This window comes from Phyllostomus hastatus, unplaced genomic scaffold, assembly GCF_019186645.2.
Source record: "Phyllostomus hastatus isolate PE091 unplaced genomic scaffold, TTU_PhHast_1.1 phas_scaffold_78, whole genome shotgun sequence".
NCBI classification, from domain to species: Eukaryota; Metazoa; Chordata; class Mammalia; order Chiroptera; family Phyllostomidae; genus Phyllostomus; species Phyllostomus hastatus.
In genome coordinates, this window is record NW_025334041.1 from 24,436,479 (window position 1) to 24,454,163 (window position 17,685).

A 17,685-nucleotide genomic window follows, 5' to 3' on the forward strand; every position below is an offset into this window, starting at 1 on the left:
ATGAATCTGAAGTAAACTGTCTCTTCTCTAGTCATTTACCCACTATAATTGTTGGTTGTGGTAGCTTTTAAACATTTTTTATAAAGTCGCTTTTCATTATTTATTTTTTATTTTCCAAGACTTCTTTAGCAGTGTTTAAATATTAATTTAATAAAATGTAGAATCATTTTGTCTAGGTTAGGGGGAAAATTAGAAGTCTAATGGGAATTGCCCAAAATTTACATACTCAGAAAGACACTGTATAATTTTTAAGTTGTGTGAGCTAGGAAAACACTATCACTCTTCATCTACTCAGGGTTTCTGTTAGGTTTATAAATAAACATGTATATTTTAATCTTGTAAGCATTTGAAACTTTGTGTTTAAACTCAATAATTTTGATTTTTCTTGCTAACATAAAAATTATTTTACATATACAATTATATAGTATTTTATTATATTTTATATTATACATACTAAATAATACCAAATAAATTAAATTAATGTATATTTTTATAGTTTATTTTTGCTTTTAGTCACTCAAGTAATGCTAGGTATTAGGGATACAATAGTGAATAGGACAATTATGATTTCTACTCTATGGAGTTTTCTAGTGAGAAAAAAACAAAAATAGATAAACATATTGAAAATAATTCTAGCTCCTAGTCAAGTCACAAAATATATCAACAGTAATGCAAGAGTATTCTTAAACATATTATCAACTATGCATACTATTTTGTGTACTCCTTATATAAATATATCTGTTTAAATATATATATTTGTACATATATGTGTGCATACAATTATTTTATCTTGTAAATAATATAAAGAAACATGGTACATATTTTTTAAGACATAAAAATAAATACAAGTGGACAAGCTAATATTTTCTTCTTATATCCCAATGGATTGTCTATTTTGTCCTTCTTTCAAAGTATACATATTTCTCATTGGAGGCTAAAGCAATGCTTTAGGTAGTCTGGTAGGAAAGTCTTTTCTCATGAGATGAGATTTAAGCTCAGTTCTGAAGTATAAAACGTGCCACAGGGAAGCCATGGAAAGAGCACACCTGAAATAGATAACAGCAAGCGAAATCCCTGATGTTAGAAAGAATACGGTGTATCCCAGAAAATGTCACAAGGCAGTGTTGCTGGACATTGTGGACAGGTCAGTGGAGTAGAGGCAGTGAGGATAAAGAGCACCAAGCATTTCCATCTTATGGATCATGCAAGTCATTTAGATTTTATGAGTAAAAGAAATATTGAAGAAGAATTCTGGGCTTGAGAATGGCATGTTCTAATTGTGATTTGAATCCTGTTTGATGACTGTGATTTCTGGGGAAGAGTGCTTATAGGGAAAATTAGGGGACTCAGGACTGAGTCCTGAGGTACTGCTACATTTAGAAATTAGGTGGAGAAAGTGAAAGAACACATGATTAAGGTGTAGGAGAAAAGAATGGCCAACATGCATCACAAAATCTCAAGGAGAAAGGCGGTTTCAAAAAGCAGCAGTATCTGATTGAAAAGTTTTAACCATTCATAGGTGGGTAAGATAAACAGAGAAAGTGATCATTGATTTTCAGCAACATGCAAACCTTTGGTGACTTTGACAAGAGCAGTTTCGGCGGAGCTGTGGTAATAGAAGTGAGACTGGAACAGGGTGGGGAGAGTAACTGGTGCGTACAGTTTTGCCTCAGAACATGAAAGACTGTCAATTTTTAATAGAAGTACAGCATATTCTACTCTGTGGATGTATGATAATTTATTTGATCAGTCACGTATTGGTTGACATTTATGTTGTTTCCAATCTTTTGCAAACACAAGCAGTGCCTACAAGAATATTTCTGTATAAAAAGTTCTGTTCACCATATTAATATACATGCAGAATGGAAGTACAGAAATGATCAATTCTGAGACCTATCCTAGTAACACTATTAGAGCTTAAAGATAAAAAAAAATCCTGTATGTTTTCAGACAAGTGAAATCAAATAACACATAAGGATAAGAAAAATCAGACTGGTATAATTTTAGCAAAAGCAGCATGCAAAGCAAGGAAAACTCAAGAAAAAATTGTGAATTCAAAAAGTCTGTATCTAGCTAAGCTATCCTTCAAATATCAAGGCTATAGAAAAATATTTTAGTCATATGAAAACTCAGAAAATGTTTAACCATGAAAACTTATTTAGTAATTTATTAGAGAATAAACATCAAAATAGGACATGACTAGGAAAACTCTGCCAAAGGGACTGTTGGTGACAATCCTTGTAGATCCATGACTCAAACAAAGCAGGGCATTAAGAGAGAGAAACAACATAAATATTGTAGGGAAGAACAAAAAAATGTACACTTTGTCTTATAATTGAATATAATGTAAGGTTCAAATTCAGTTCAATATTTTTCTATGAACAACTTTGGTTATAGTTCTTCAGACTGTCTTCATTTTAATTGAACTCGGTATGTTATGTGTACTATATTTGTTTAAAGTGTCTCTATAAACAATAATCTCTAGTTTAACAATGAAACAGAAAGTTACTTTATATCCAAAAAGGTACAGAAAGAGAACAATTTGTGAATAATAAAGAAACAAGAATCTGCCATCTTAAAAATGGCCCAGTTCCATATTTCCTTGGAAGCCGCAGCCAAGTATTTTAAGCTTTTTCTACTCAAAGTGTGGTCCTGAGTAGTTGGGTGCTTATTAGAAATGTGGGGGCTAAAGAGAAAGAACTCATGGGCACAGACGACAGTGTGGTAATTGCAGGTGGGGATGGGGATGGAGGGAGGTGGCAGAGGCTATAGGGGGATAAATGGTGATGCATGGAAATTTGACTTGGGGTGGTGAACACACAATAGAGCTTACAAATGATGTATAGTACAATCATGCACCTGAAACCTGGATAATTTTGTTAACCATTGTCATCCCAGTAAACTTAATTTTAAAAAGTAAATATAATGCAAATAAAATGTTTGCATAAAATGAGGGAGGAAAAAGGATGTGGGAAGAGGGGTATAAAATACACATTAGATGACAGTTAACTATATGATTAAACACTGATGAAACAAGTAGTAAAAGGTGACAGGAAATTAATGGCATTTCTGAGAGCTATAAGTTTGAGGTGACTGCTAGAACAAAAATACAAATCTTCCACATATCAAAAGAAATTTTAACTGTTGAAAAACAAAGGAAATTATTCAAGTACTGAAATCAAATATCACATAATACACATCATAATTTAATGTAAACTAATATAACAGACTTGGGAGCAAACACCATGGCCATATCAATAAATGTGAATGGGCTTAGTTCACCTCATAAAATGAAATAAAATAATTTTCAATTTAGCTCTTAAGTAAAACACCATGATATGCTATATATAAGAGACATTCCTAAAGCAAATAATTCAGAAATTCTAAAAATAGAAGAATATAAAATAGGCCCTCAAAATTGAAGTAACAAGAAATCATAGATACAGATTTTGATTTTGGAATCAGTCCAGTAAAATTTAGTTAAAACATTATTAAACCTAAAAATGAGGACTTTAAATGCTAAAAGTAAAAATTCATAGTAAAGATACACCAGTTGTATGTGCATAGCAGTTATGTGTCCACATATCTATTTTTATACACACACACACACACACCTATTTACCTATCCTAGGAAGTACAACTACCACCTGTATAAAACAGAAACTACACAAGCTAAGGATTTCATAGATAAGAACAAAGAAATAAAAAGTCATACAATGATCATTGCCAGACAATTTTTTGGAAACATAGCAGGACCTTTCAGTACAGAATGTGGATCTTTTTTCTTTCTGTAAAGCTTTGTTGTTTTGCTTAAAAGAGACTTTTGTACATCACTCTATGTACAAGTCAGGTCAAGTGGAAAAGTTAAAGAAGAAAAACAGCATCCCTCCAGCACTATCTAGACCCTTACCTTGCACTGTCTTTCCATAAAATAGAGCAATTATTAGTTTATTTATTGCATGTCTTCCCCTGATAACCATGTAACCCCCCACTCCACCCCTACTACTTACAACAATGTTGGACATATGGTATTTACTGAGTAAGTAATCATTGAAAGACTGCACAACTGAAGGAATGAATCCTGACTGGTGCTTAGTGATGCTCTTCAATTTAAATGAAAACACTTTTTTTAACTGATTATTTCTTCAAATATTGTTTTCCTCCATAAATTTATTTTTCTTTTTTTGATAGTTATTTAATTGAATATTTGTCTCATGAATTTGCTCCCAAATTCTTTCTATTCTTGAGTTATAATCAGTTTTATTTTTACTTTATGTTGTGAAATATTACTTCCATTTTATTTTCTAAAGCTCTAATTATATTTTTATTCTTGTATTCATTTTTAAATTCATAAAGCATGAGGATTTGCTTTATGTATCTATTTAATCCTGGTTAGTTTCTATGTATGTGTGGTTTAACTCTTACACATTTTATGCTGTCGTTATTAAAGTTTTCTTCTTATTGTTCCATTACCCATACATCTGTAGGAGCACACATCCAGGTTTTTTGTTTAGTTCACATTCTTCAAAACATAAAATACTATGCAGTATATATTAATGATTTCTTAAAAGAGAAACATTAATATCAGTTCAAAAAGTCTAGAAAATGCCCTGGCTGGTGTGGCTCAGTGGATTGAGCACCAGACTGTGAAGCAGAAGGTTGCTGGTTCAAGTCTTAGTTAAGGCACATGTCTGGGTTGTGGGCCAGGTCCCCAGTTGGGGGGTATGCAAGGGGAAACCACACATTGATGTTTCTCTCCCTCTCTTTCTTCCTCCCTTCCCCTCTGTCTAAAAATAAATAAACAAAATCTCTTTAAAAATTCTAGAAAGTACATTTGGGCAGGCTACAATTTTTATTTATTATCAGTTTATTTTTATTTAGTAATAATTTATCGCAAAGTATTCCACCACATACCAGGGTGAAGGTATAAAAATCAAGTAAAAAGTTTGACTTCTAGTAGAAGACATATATTGTATACTACATGTAAATCAGTTCCCATGATGTCTAATCTAGATAGAGACCCAACAATAATTAGCAGATGTGGGAAACTCAGCAATTAGAGACTAAGTTGTGTTGTTTGAGAGCAAAAACTTAAGCATTCAGCTTTACTGAAGTCTGTCTCCCAGATTAGGATACAGAAAATCTGATTTTATGCATTTGGACTGATGAAGTAAGTAGTTCTACTTCTGAGCACACCACTTTCTTTTCTTATATTGTGACTTACTAGCTTTATTTGTGTAACTTTGTATTGCTTTCCTCATCACAAGTACACAAAGAAAGTGGAATACATTCCACAATTGTTATTGTCAGAACTTCTGTGTTTTAGCTGTGATTAAAGAAAAAAGTCCCCAAAGTTATAGCTAAGCATTGGATAATGTTTACTGTGAAACCCAGGAGATTTTATACACAGGAAAATGTAAATTTCTGCAATTTTCCTGCCAATTAATTCCCAGATGAATATCTACATCTTTGAAGTTGTTTTAACCCAAAGGAGCATTTCCTCTCAAAATTATGGATATCAAATATGTGGCATTTAAATATTACTTTAACCTGAGTGTCGACATGAGCTGCAAAGTAACTACAAATACATTTTGAATAACTGGTTTTTATTTTATCAGTCTCAATTTATATGTTTTATAACTGCTTTTGCACACAAAATATTTAAGAAAGAAGGGTTATTTTTCTGTTCACTAAAATATGCACAATTAGGCACACTTTTGTTCTGGATTTCCTGGCCACATGTCTGCATTACTGATATCTTTAAAAAGACAGAGTACAGATCATTTCGTACCTGTGCTACTGTTATGCTCTAGCAAAGAGGACTAGTGGTCATGGTGTTCCACAGTAACTTTCTGGTCATTAGGTCACTGAGATTACATCATTCAGAGAGAGCCTTTTCTTAACAAGGAGAGAGAACTGGAGTTTATAATGTCTTCCCAGCATGCATTGAGACAATTCTCAATGTCTAATTATAGTTTGAGAAAGCAGAAAAAGACCATCAGGGAAAAACTTCATCAGAGGAGTTAATTTGAAGAAAGAGTAAGTGCAGTTTTAAAGTAATTTGTAAATTCCAAGCATAACTACTTGCATTCTTCAAAACAATCTCTGTTTTACTGACTTTAATGATAGGGCATTGGTTATAGAGGAGATAAAAATGCTAGTTTGATAACTGCAGTGCCAATGTTTGTATTAGGTGTCCTCACAAAGAAGTCAACCTTACTCCTTTATGAAATTGTTGAAGGAATACACAAAATATTAAAATCTATAGTCTCTCTAGTCAAACAGTTTGCAGCTCAGGACTCACTCCCTACACCCCAGTGATCTCACATTTATAATCTTTTACTGATGGTTCTGAAATTTTGGAAAGGGTAGATGCCTCCACTCTAATTTTTAAGCATTTAATTTTTAAGAAATCACAAGAATTTTGCTACATATATTTTTACTAGACAAATACATTTTATAAATTTGTTTAACTAATGAAAAATGTTAACAATTTAAAGTGCTCTTGACCTTGTTAAATGATGACTTAGAAATGTTGTGAAAACAAGTTTTTGCCTTAATCTGTTGGCTTCATTTAAGCTATTTTTAGTAATACAAATTAGAAATAATGCATAGTTTTAAAACACAGGCAAAAATCTAATTCTTAAATTGGATGATTATCATCAGCACTATAACCATAATAATAGTATCTAATAATAAATTACCTATTGTCTATCAAAGCTTGGCAAATATCAAGGAATCGAGCACCTCTTGTGTAGAGTACTCTCATAGCTTTGTAACTGATCTTCCTGCTTCAGTCTTGACAGTCAGGTGATATTTTATGTTTGTGTGAAATATGGCAAACATAAAAGGACACTAGAGAATAAACTGAACACCTGTGGAATTTTAATAGAAGAATGAAAACAAAAGTAAAGGAACATAAATGGAAGATCAAATCAGGTGCAATGGAAAATTAAAATGTCCTGCAGGTGAGGAATAATGATGGGTTGGTAAATTAAAACTCAAAAATTAAAGGACTCAAGAACAAACAAACAAACAGACAGACAAATTAAACAATGAAGGATTGAGGAACAACCAAAAAGCATTAATAGTAAAAGGATAAAATTAATATTTAAAAAGAATTTATATAATATTCAAATGGGGTGATTAGAGTTAAACCTGGGTACTTAAATTAAGTGGCCTTTGAAGAAGTCACAGTAAATAGTCACAAGGCTTTGGTCCAGGGTGATGGCATAACTAATTACAAAATAAAAATGAAAGAATATTTTAAAAGAAGTCAGGATATTTGATGTTTATTAGTACGTTGGAATAAAGAGCAGCGGAAAGTTAGAAATGACTGATATCCACAGTGTGAGGCCTGAGAGAAGTAAGTTATGATTGACAACCACAGGGGAATCTGGAAGTTGGCTGGGAATGGGCTCAGGCTGAGATCATGTCCAGAAAGCTCAGCAGCAATGAGCAGGTAGAAGTTCAAAATGTGAGGTTACTTTGCAGAGAACAGACAAAGAATCAGAAATATTAAAAAGGTAGACATTTGATATTATGTTCAAATATTTTTTGGCTTTAGACCTATTAGCCAAGCATAATCTGAAGTATGTGTTTTTTTCAAAACACAACTTGCAAAAATCAGATATCTTATTCTATGAACATCTGTCAATTGTTTTCTCTAGGTGATAATTACACAGCAATGTAGCCAATTTAGATAAATGTAAAAGGCAAGAATTCAAATTTTATTAACCCAGTCCAGTTCTTCTAATTCATGTGTTAGGATTTCATGAGCTTCTGAGTTAAAATTTAAAAACATAATCTTTATACAAATGGAAAAACCACCAATAGTCATTATTTTACCTATAACTCAGTGAAAGTGTTAAATTTGCATGGTGGTTAAGAAGTGCAAGTGAACAGTGGATGGGATGAGAAAGGATGCTAATTTACTTTTAAGCCACTTAGACTAAAATTAATATTGCTGTTCCAGCATAGGCCTAAACATACGAGACTCATTTAGGAATTCAGCAGTTGCAAAGAACTGTAATTTTCTCAACACTTCTATTTATCCTTGAATTCTAATAAGAACCATTATCATAACTGATCACTTACTGAGGAACAGTAAAGTTAAAAAAATACCTCAAATTTCTATGACTAGTTAGTGCTTTTAGAATAAAGAAATATTAGAATGATTATGCATTAGGGAAACTAACTGTTCCTTTTAGAAAAGTGTTGTAACCATTAATGATTTATATACGGAAAGATGTTCCTCCCTTATATCTTGTCATGGTATTGCTTGACAGAATAATAGTGTTTTGGCACTGACTTTTTCCAAACAATTACTGTCATTATTATGTTTATCTTCAGGGCCCTTTGTTAAACCAAAAAGGTATTTGAAAGTGCAATGCTTAAAGCAGACAATAATACTCTTGCTGCTGTAAAGCAGGGCTGAAAGAGCCTGGTTCTTTCGATGTCTGCACTTACTTGTCTCTAGCCCTCCCTGTCGGGGCTCAGCCACTCTTAACCTTTCTAACCTGACAGCTATTTTCATGTTAAAATATCTGAGGGCTGCCCACCTTGTAGTAGTGACACTTTTATTGCCTATTCATTAATAAGCCAATGAATTTTTATATGGAATATGTTCCCGGGATTTTTCAGGCTCAGGTTGGAAGTCTGTTACCACTCTCAGGCAATGCACTGTGAGAGAATGTTTCCATGAACGGTTAACTAGTTACATTCATCCGATTTCCTAGATTTCCTATCATCACAGATACTTGGCTACCATGATAATTTTTTAATAATTGTGGTAAGTTGAATAATAGCCCTAAATATATTCACGTTCTATTCCCTAGAATATTACTTTATAAGGGCTTTTTAGAAATGGTTAAGTTATGGATCTTGAGATGAGGACATTATCCTAGATTACTAGATTGGGTTTTAAACATAATCAGATGTGTCCTTAGAAGAGGAACACAGAAGATGTAACTATAGTGGAGAAGAGAAAAGGCAACATGATGGAAGCAGGAAGTGGGAGTGATGCAAGGAAAGGGTCATGGGCCAGGGAGCACCGGTGACCTTCAGAAGCTAGAAAAGGCAAGGAAAGGAAATCTCCCTAGAGCCTCCAGGAGAAACCAGCCTTGGAGACACCTTGGCATTAGCCCAATAAAGTTAATTTCAGCCTCCAGAACTATGAGAAAGTAAATGTATATTGTACTAAGCCACCAACTTTATGGTAGTTTGTTATAGCAGCTATAAGAAACACACAATAATCATCAATATTAGCATAATCATGTAATAATAAAACTAATAAGCATGCAAGGTTTATATAATAAACCTTGCATATTTCCCCACAAATGGTGATATATTTTCACTAGTATAGTACTTTATAAAAAGATTTTTATAGTGCTTTTAAATTATCTCATTTGAATCTCAAAATAATTCTATAAGGTAAGCAAGAAAGATATATGAATATTGTTTATGAGAAAATTAAAACTTAGGGAGCCTACTTGTAGTAAAAACAGGTTCTTTTACTCCTTGCCTAGTGCTTTCTCTCTATATAGTCCTGATTCTTTAGAAAGAACTCAAAAAATTATCTGTAACAAGCAAAACAGACCACATTCATTTATGGGCAGGCAAATATCCCTTTAAACAAGGAAAATAGAAAATTTATTATGGAAAGGAAACTTTCTTTTTTTTTTTTAAAGATTTTATTTATTTATTTTTAGAGAGGTAAGGGAGAGAGATAGAGATAGAGATAGAGATAGATAGAGAGAGAGAGAGAGAGAGAGAGAGAGAGAGAAACATCAATGTGCGGTTGCTGGGGGTTATGGCCTGCAACCCAGGCATGTACCCTGGCTGGGAGTCGAACCTGGGACACTTTGGTTCCCAGCCCGCACTCAATCCACTGAGCTACGCCAGCCAGGGCATGAAAGGAAACTTTCTACCTTAAATTCATGTTAAACAGCAGCTTATCAATTGGTAGATACTGGGTCCTCTTCACTTAAGAAAGAATTGGGCAGAAGATTTATCAGAATTTATGTATTTAATTAACATGGAGTGTACTATTTAACACAGAACATAAATGAAGATTTCTGAATGAGATCATAAATAAGTAGTTTTAAAAATGGCTCAATATAATCTTAGAAGTGGACAAATAGAAAGAATGAAAAACTAAATTAAAATATATTCCAAAAATATTCATTTTGATATTTTTACATTTCTAAAGGTCATCAAAGGGGAGAGCTGAATTTAGAAATTATAATGAAAATACATTTTTAGAAGACATTAAAGAAATTATAACTAGGTCCAGCTTTATTTTCATGCTGTGTCTTCAATCTCCAGTAGGGAAGACAATAATTTGCCTTCCCTAAGAAAGTAAGGCTTACTTTCTCATTTCCATGGTCAACAAGATAATTACTATAAAAGCAAACATCACAGCTGAGTGTGAGTACATTCAACAGGTAATACATACAGTATAAAGTCTATACTGTAACTATGCAAATGCCATCATCCTCAAAATCGCAAGTAAATATTAAGAACTTTAAGCTCTTCAAAGGGTTACCAGAGCAAAATGAAAAGTTTGAGAGCTTTAGAGATTCTTTTTGCCTTGGGTGTGTTCCTGGAATTGAGTGATTCCACACTTTTAAAAGAAGTCAGTGCATGAATAGATGAAAATGGTACGAGGCAAGAGTACAGAGAAACTTTAAAATTAAGGGCATAAAAAGCCTTCATTTCATTTCTTTGAAAATAACTAGTATCAATAGAAAGCCATTTTAAGTTTAACCTTTACATTATTAGCTAGATCTCATATTTTATTCTAGCTCCTTCTGTATGTCATATCTGCCATGATATGTCACTGAAAACAGACTAAAGGAAAGGTGATCTCATTTGTGGGGCATTATGGGTAACCTGATTTTATCTGAGTACCCCACGAGTTGGTTAAGTCCACCATGGAATATTAGAACTGGAGACAACACTAGAAACTAATCCCTGCATTTTACACCAGAAAAAAAAAAAAGAGGCCTTAGAATGATGGGTGGATGCCATCACCATTCAGGCTGTTAATCAAGTTAAAAATCCAAAACCAAACAAATTCAATTTTGTTTTGCTTAATTGAACAGTGAAAAACCCAAATACATATAGGTAAGCAGCTTCAACACAAACAGTTAGCTTTCCACTCATAGGACGTGCTTCATTAAAAACGTAGCAGAATCCTAGATAGCCAAGACGTTCTTGTTTGTTTTTTAACAGTTCAGTCAGTAGCAACCTTTAATACCTGCTTGTATCCCCTGATAGATGAAAGATTTAGAATGAGTGGAAGAGTAGGCTCCTTGGTCGGTTTGGAACTTCATGTTTTATGAAAAGTAACTTTCTAATATATCTTAAAATATTATGAATTAAATGATGATTTTTAAATTAAACCCCAGGTTAGTGGCATTTGTCTCAGCTATTGACTTCAGTTCTCAAGGTACTCAACATTTATTCCGTTTGTCAAGTGGAACTGCATCTGCCATGGTGTGCACTTTAACAGTACAATCCTCTACTGCCAAAATGAGCCCTTATCCTGTTGAAATTATAAACACTTCCAACCCTTCCCAAACATATTGTACAAACATGTTTGAGAGAGATGGTGTGTCTGAGATATTAAGCAGAATGTTTTCATCAGCAAAAAATAATGAGTTTGTTTCATGTAACATATTCAAGCTTCCACCTTGCTTCTAGACCCTTCGAAACATTTCTTAAAATGTTTACCATTTGATAAGATTGTGAATACATTTGGCAATATTGTGACATTTCCTGAAACTGCTTTTGAAAGACGCTGGTTTCTGTAATTTCTCTGCAACGTGTGCTGCTTGCTGACTTGAGCACACTGAAGCGATAGAGCCTCACGTGCCACCTCGGCAGTTGCTGACCTACCTCAGAGCTTTCACACTGTCAGTACAGATGCCACTACATTTTTGCCAGCATCCTCTATGATCTGTTAAGAACTGATCCAAACAGTAGCAAAAAAAAATCTCCTTGTTGTCTAAGTTTCAAGTGTTTAAATGAATGCATCCTCCTCACATTCACCTGCATGAATAGTATAGAACAAGCAAAGGGAAATCAAATAATACATGCACTCTCAGTCGATTGAAATGTAAATGTGGTAGTTATGAAGCTCAGCCCACAAATTCATTCCTAGCACAAGGAATATAAATATCTAATCTAACAATTTGTTGTCCAACCCCACATTTACTAGAATGGAAGTAGCTTAACCAGTTATTTGAGTGCTCTCCCCAGAAGCATCTCAAGGTCACAGGGAGTTTATACATTACCAGGGGTTAGGGCTGCCAACTGTGGCACTTGGTCTTTGAGCCCCATTAGTGACTACAGAAATTATTCCACTTCCCTTTTCAAGTCTTGTGAGTACTTCTGCTATCTCCATGCCTTCCAAGGCACAGAAAGCTAGGCCACAGGAATCTGCACATGGGAATCTATAATCTTGCACCAAAACACAGTTCCCAATAGTTACTTCCTTTTGAGTGATCTCCCTACTTAGGGCTCAGGGCCCGTTTCTCCATTTATTCTCTGCTCCGATCTTTTGTATTTCTTCTTCCTTCCTGGAGTCGTTTCTGTTTTTGTTTATTTCTTTTGTTGGTGTCTGTTTTTTACTTTAGGAACAGAACATTTTACTCTTTTCTGTCTGCTTCTTATGGAAAAATCCTCAAATCTTCTACGTTTTATAAGGGCTGTGATTTCCAAAATATTCATCCATTCAGTCAACAAGTACTTGAATATCTGCTAAGTGCCAATCACACGTCCCGTTCACTTAGCCACAACAATGACAAAGTCTCTGCCCTCATGGAACTAACATTCTTGTGGAAGAAACAGAAAATAAGCAACTTAACAAATAAATGTAAATTGTGCTCTCTGAAAATGAAAAATTTTATGATGATAAAGCAATGTAAGAAGGTAGATAAAGAGAAGCTCTTTTTATGGAATACTTGAGCGAAAGCATGAATGAAATAAAGAATTTGGAAAGAAAAAAAGTAGTGAGTTCAGCAGCCTTGATGCAGGCTGGACATAGCTGGTATTAGGAACCGCAGGAAGGCCAATATGATTGGAGCTAAGGGTGCCTGGGGAGGAATGGGCCTAAGATAAAAACTGATGTAGACAAAACAAACTTTTTATCTTTTTATACTATCTCCCATTTCCCATAGCACAGGACTGACTATGGGAAATGGAAAAAAAAACATGAAATAAAAACCAAAAGTAAAACGAATTATAAAGTAATACCCCAAATATGTTCTGGACTAACAAAGATGCCAAATGATTTCAGACTTTGGATAAAGTATCAGTCTTGTTGGGTGAGCATTCCTGGAATCATATCTGCTCTGAATTATCTGGCAACACTAACTGTGTTTTCTTCCCAGTGAGTTCACCCCACATATTTGTTGCAATGTTAATCACCTGGGATTTAAATATCTTTTTCCCTAATTGTATCTGTCTCTCTCAAATGTGATGAGTTTAAATCACCTTATCTATTAAACTTTTCTTTTAGTAATATTAAGCTAATCACAGTAAGCTAAAAAGAAGTAGAAGTTATATTCTTTATGTTCTTTATTCTGTTTCACAATTATATATAATTGTGTGGAAACCAAAACACTATTGGGTAAAAGTTTACAATATAACATTCTCTTATAATTTGTGTAGTATTTATCTGCATATATGTAAAAGATAAAAGACAAGTGATATTTTCTTATCTTTGAGTGAATTCACATGAACATTTTTAGATCACCTCTTTAGTTCATTCACTATTGACAGTATGGTTGATATTGATTGAAGAAACATTCATTGAGTGTCTAATGAATGCTTTTATCTTCAGTCTGGTTAATCAAGTCAGTCATTAGTCACTATCAAAATTTACTTTTAAATTTCTTGTTTTTAATGAGTGACAGAGTTCTGTTTTTAAGAATAATTATTGCACATTACTTGAAAACAAATAACATTTATAAATAAATGTAAGCAAAATGTTTATCAAAACTATGAAGTTTAGATATTCTAGAAGTACAATAAGCTCCAAAACCACTTTACTACATAATGCAGCATTATCGGGACATAATGAGCTATATGTTCACTTGTTACTATAGAATTCTCAGTGTATTTGTGGAGCTTTGTCCAGCACTCAACTAAGCCCACTTCATCTTTGAAACATTGTTCAGTTATATTTTGTGTTCTTGTAGCATTATAGTTACTTGTTTGCATTTTGGTCTCTTCCATTGGAGCATAAAATAATAAAAAAACTGACTCATTTTTGCCTCCACATAGTATAATACCTAGCACAGAGTGGGTGGATATTTATTAGTAGTGTCAATATAATTGCTACCATTAACAACTTTCATTGCATTAAACAAGACATTGATGTCTCCAATCAGAAATAGATGGGTAAAAGTTGTAATAAATATATACGTCTTAATTTAATAGGTGACTGACAGGAGAGTGGTTGCTGCCAGACAGTACATTTAACTTTTGTAATATCATAGGGAGGCCAACCCTAAAAAGTGCTCTGAGCCTTAGAATACGGGAGAGGATAAAACTTTTACTTGATCCAATAGCACAAGTTCTTCTTTTAATGAAAAAGTCCACAAGAAGAAATCTGTGATGTTGAAGGACTCTCAAAAGAATATTTTCAGATATACGAGACAGAAAGTAATTTTGCAAAAGTTCTCATGCCAATAATCTCAAATCACACAGAGAATCAGGAATCTTGAACTTCCACTTCAAGGAAGATGGAGTAGATGTGTTTTCCTCCTTGCTCCTGCTAAGTTTAACTAAAACCCTTGGGAATTATATATAAAACAAACAGAGAAAAAAAAACTCCACTACGTGGAGAGAGGAAAGCCAACTGATTAAGGACCTCAGAAGCAAAGGAATGACACCGTGGGTTTCCTCTAACCTTAAATGCCCAAGATGCGAAGCTGAAGACGCCAGCAACCTTGAGAAGCAAATTGGCAGAGACAGAATTCACCCCCTGACCCCGCCATGAAAGCCTATTCTCTTAAGCCAAAGGATAAGGGAAGTAGAAGGCTACCAAAAAAGAAGACATTTAGTCAATAACTGCTCTACTTGAGTTACACTTCACATTGTGGGTTGGGATCAAGTCTTTCTATTCAAAACAGGTCATCTGGAGATTTGTGATACAGCAGTGACCCTGCCTTATGGTGAAAACAGTGCTCCCATTCCAAACATTTAGTTGGTATGTGTGTCTGGGCATGTGTATGGCATCTTTTTTTCATTTGTAGAATTTCTCTGTGTTTCCTTTAAAACTTAGTTGAGTTGCTAGAAGCTGTAAAGGTGCAGTAGAGATCTAATGGGACCATGTTTCATAGAAATGCGATTTGCTTCATAGCACAATGGCCTCTACTCTAAAATAAGGAAAAAAGTCCTTGAACAATGAAGTCACGATCTTAAAATTCCACCCACCTTTGCAGGCTTCCTTTGTTGCCAAGTGCACCAGGGCACAAAAAGTGAGATCTGACTTCCAAAGAAAATAGGAGAAAACAATAATCGTAACATCCTAGAGAAAGCTCTTTTGCCTCCCTTCAGGCTTTCTGTGCTTTGCTTACTTAAAAAAAATATATTACTTTCCCTTATTCACAATGGGTAACAGAAATAGGAAATAATAGTATTTTTTCTTTTTTGGATAAAGAGTGACCACATTTTTTATTTAAAAAAGATTTTCTTGTTTCAATTTGTTACCTAATGGTGGCAATATCACCAGCTGTTTTGCTTGTGCTAGTTTCCAAAAAGCTTCTACAATGAACTTTATTAAAAGATCTAAATCTAACCTGAATTTATCTTGCCCTATGATGTTGTTATCAACTAGGTCAAGATGTTACAAAACCGTAATAAAGAGTTAAATTATATAAAAAAATCACTTGTCATAACCTTGTCATTGTAACATACTTATCATTTTACGATGTTGTTCTCACTTGTAAAGGGGCAAAAAATCTTTTTTGTGAGGCTGAATTTTTATTGGCAATAAGCAAAAACTATAGGAAAATTTATATTATAATCCTTATATCTAACATAATATTAGATGTATATAGTGTTACTTTTTCTGAAATTGTTTTAGAGATAGTTCACTAGCTTTTTTATCATTATGCTGAAGAAGAAAAAAATTATCTTCTAATTGTCTAACCATTTATTTATTTATTATTTCTACCTCCCCTATTTACAGGGAGTTAGTATAGTAAAAGTATTATACTTTTCATTTAGAGTGGAAAAAAAGTAAGACAGTTAAAGTCAGATAAATAGTTTTGTCCTAAAATGAACAATTTAAGAAATACTCTTATAATTGAAAATAAACTGTAATTTTATCCATCTTAGTAACCAAGGCAAAAAGGGAAACATAAGTCAAAAAATCATATTGTTTCACCAAGGTAAAAATAAAGACGTAATACTCAGAAGAATTTGTTATGTGAATGTTCTAGAAACTATTTGCTTTAATCATTGTTTTATGCAATCTATAGAACCATGCCATCTCTGGACTAGGCATTTTCTTATTTTATATTTCAGGGGATTTATTCAAAAGTTTTATTCAGAACTATGCTATGTTAGAAGCAGAACTAAAATTGTGAGCCTGATTTTTCAATTCTTATGTTTTATCCTGTGGACTAGACATGGTCTAGTAGTCTGTTTCGTTTGGGAAAACCAGTTCAACTCCATACAATTTGCAATAAACATGCATTATTGAGGATTATTGTAACCTCTGGCCATTAGACCTGGGGGTGGGAGTCATTTAACAAACAGGAAAATTGGCTGTAGTGAGATGGCTTAGAAACTTGGGGGAAGGCCCCCAGATTACCCTATGCCTAAAATTCCTTTAGAGGAAAATGGAGACTTTTATTTCATCGTTAAAATAATGCACATAAAAGGAAATTGCTCTAGAGCAAGGAATAATTTGTCTTAGAATCTCACTCAGTTTTGGTGGAAAAGAAAACTGGGAGCATGAAGGAGATTCAAGGGTGAGGGGAAAAAGTAAACACGAATGAGAGAGGTATGGTGGTGTGGGCAGTGTCATCCAAACAAGTCAGCTGGCTTCTTATTTAAAAATACACACGTTTGAACTGTATCTCCAAAAGTTCTGCTTTAGTATGTGGGACTGGGTTGCGGAAGGCTGCACGTTTAACAAGCAAACTTCTTAGGTGACCTGCTTGGGGCTGTCTATGGACGTCCTGCAAAGAGGCCATTTATGGGAGGGGGAGCCAGAGGCAAAAGGCTCCAGGATCAAATAGGTCAAGATGGGCTCCCTGCATACTATAGTGGTCAATCATAAAGTCAATCTGCACAGAGAAACATTAATTAGGCACTATTTCAAATAATGTTCATACCTTAAAGCTTTCTTTGAAGTTGCAAATGTAATGGAACTATTTTTTAATCACTAACCTTTTTGTATGTTTGCTATTTGACAAACAATTGTCTCAGTGGTTTTCATGCATTGACTTATTTATCCTTATAACAACCTGTGAGGTGGTTACTAGCTATTAATGCCTTTATCCTTGTGCAGCAGATGAGGAAACAGAAGTGTGGGGAAGTCATGTGTCTTGCTCTGGCTCACAGCTGATAAAAACCAGGGCCGTGGTTTGGCACCAGGCACTGGATCTCTAGAGCGGCACTCTTGACCCCTATGTTGCCTCTCAAATATCTTTTATTGAGAGA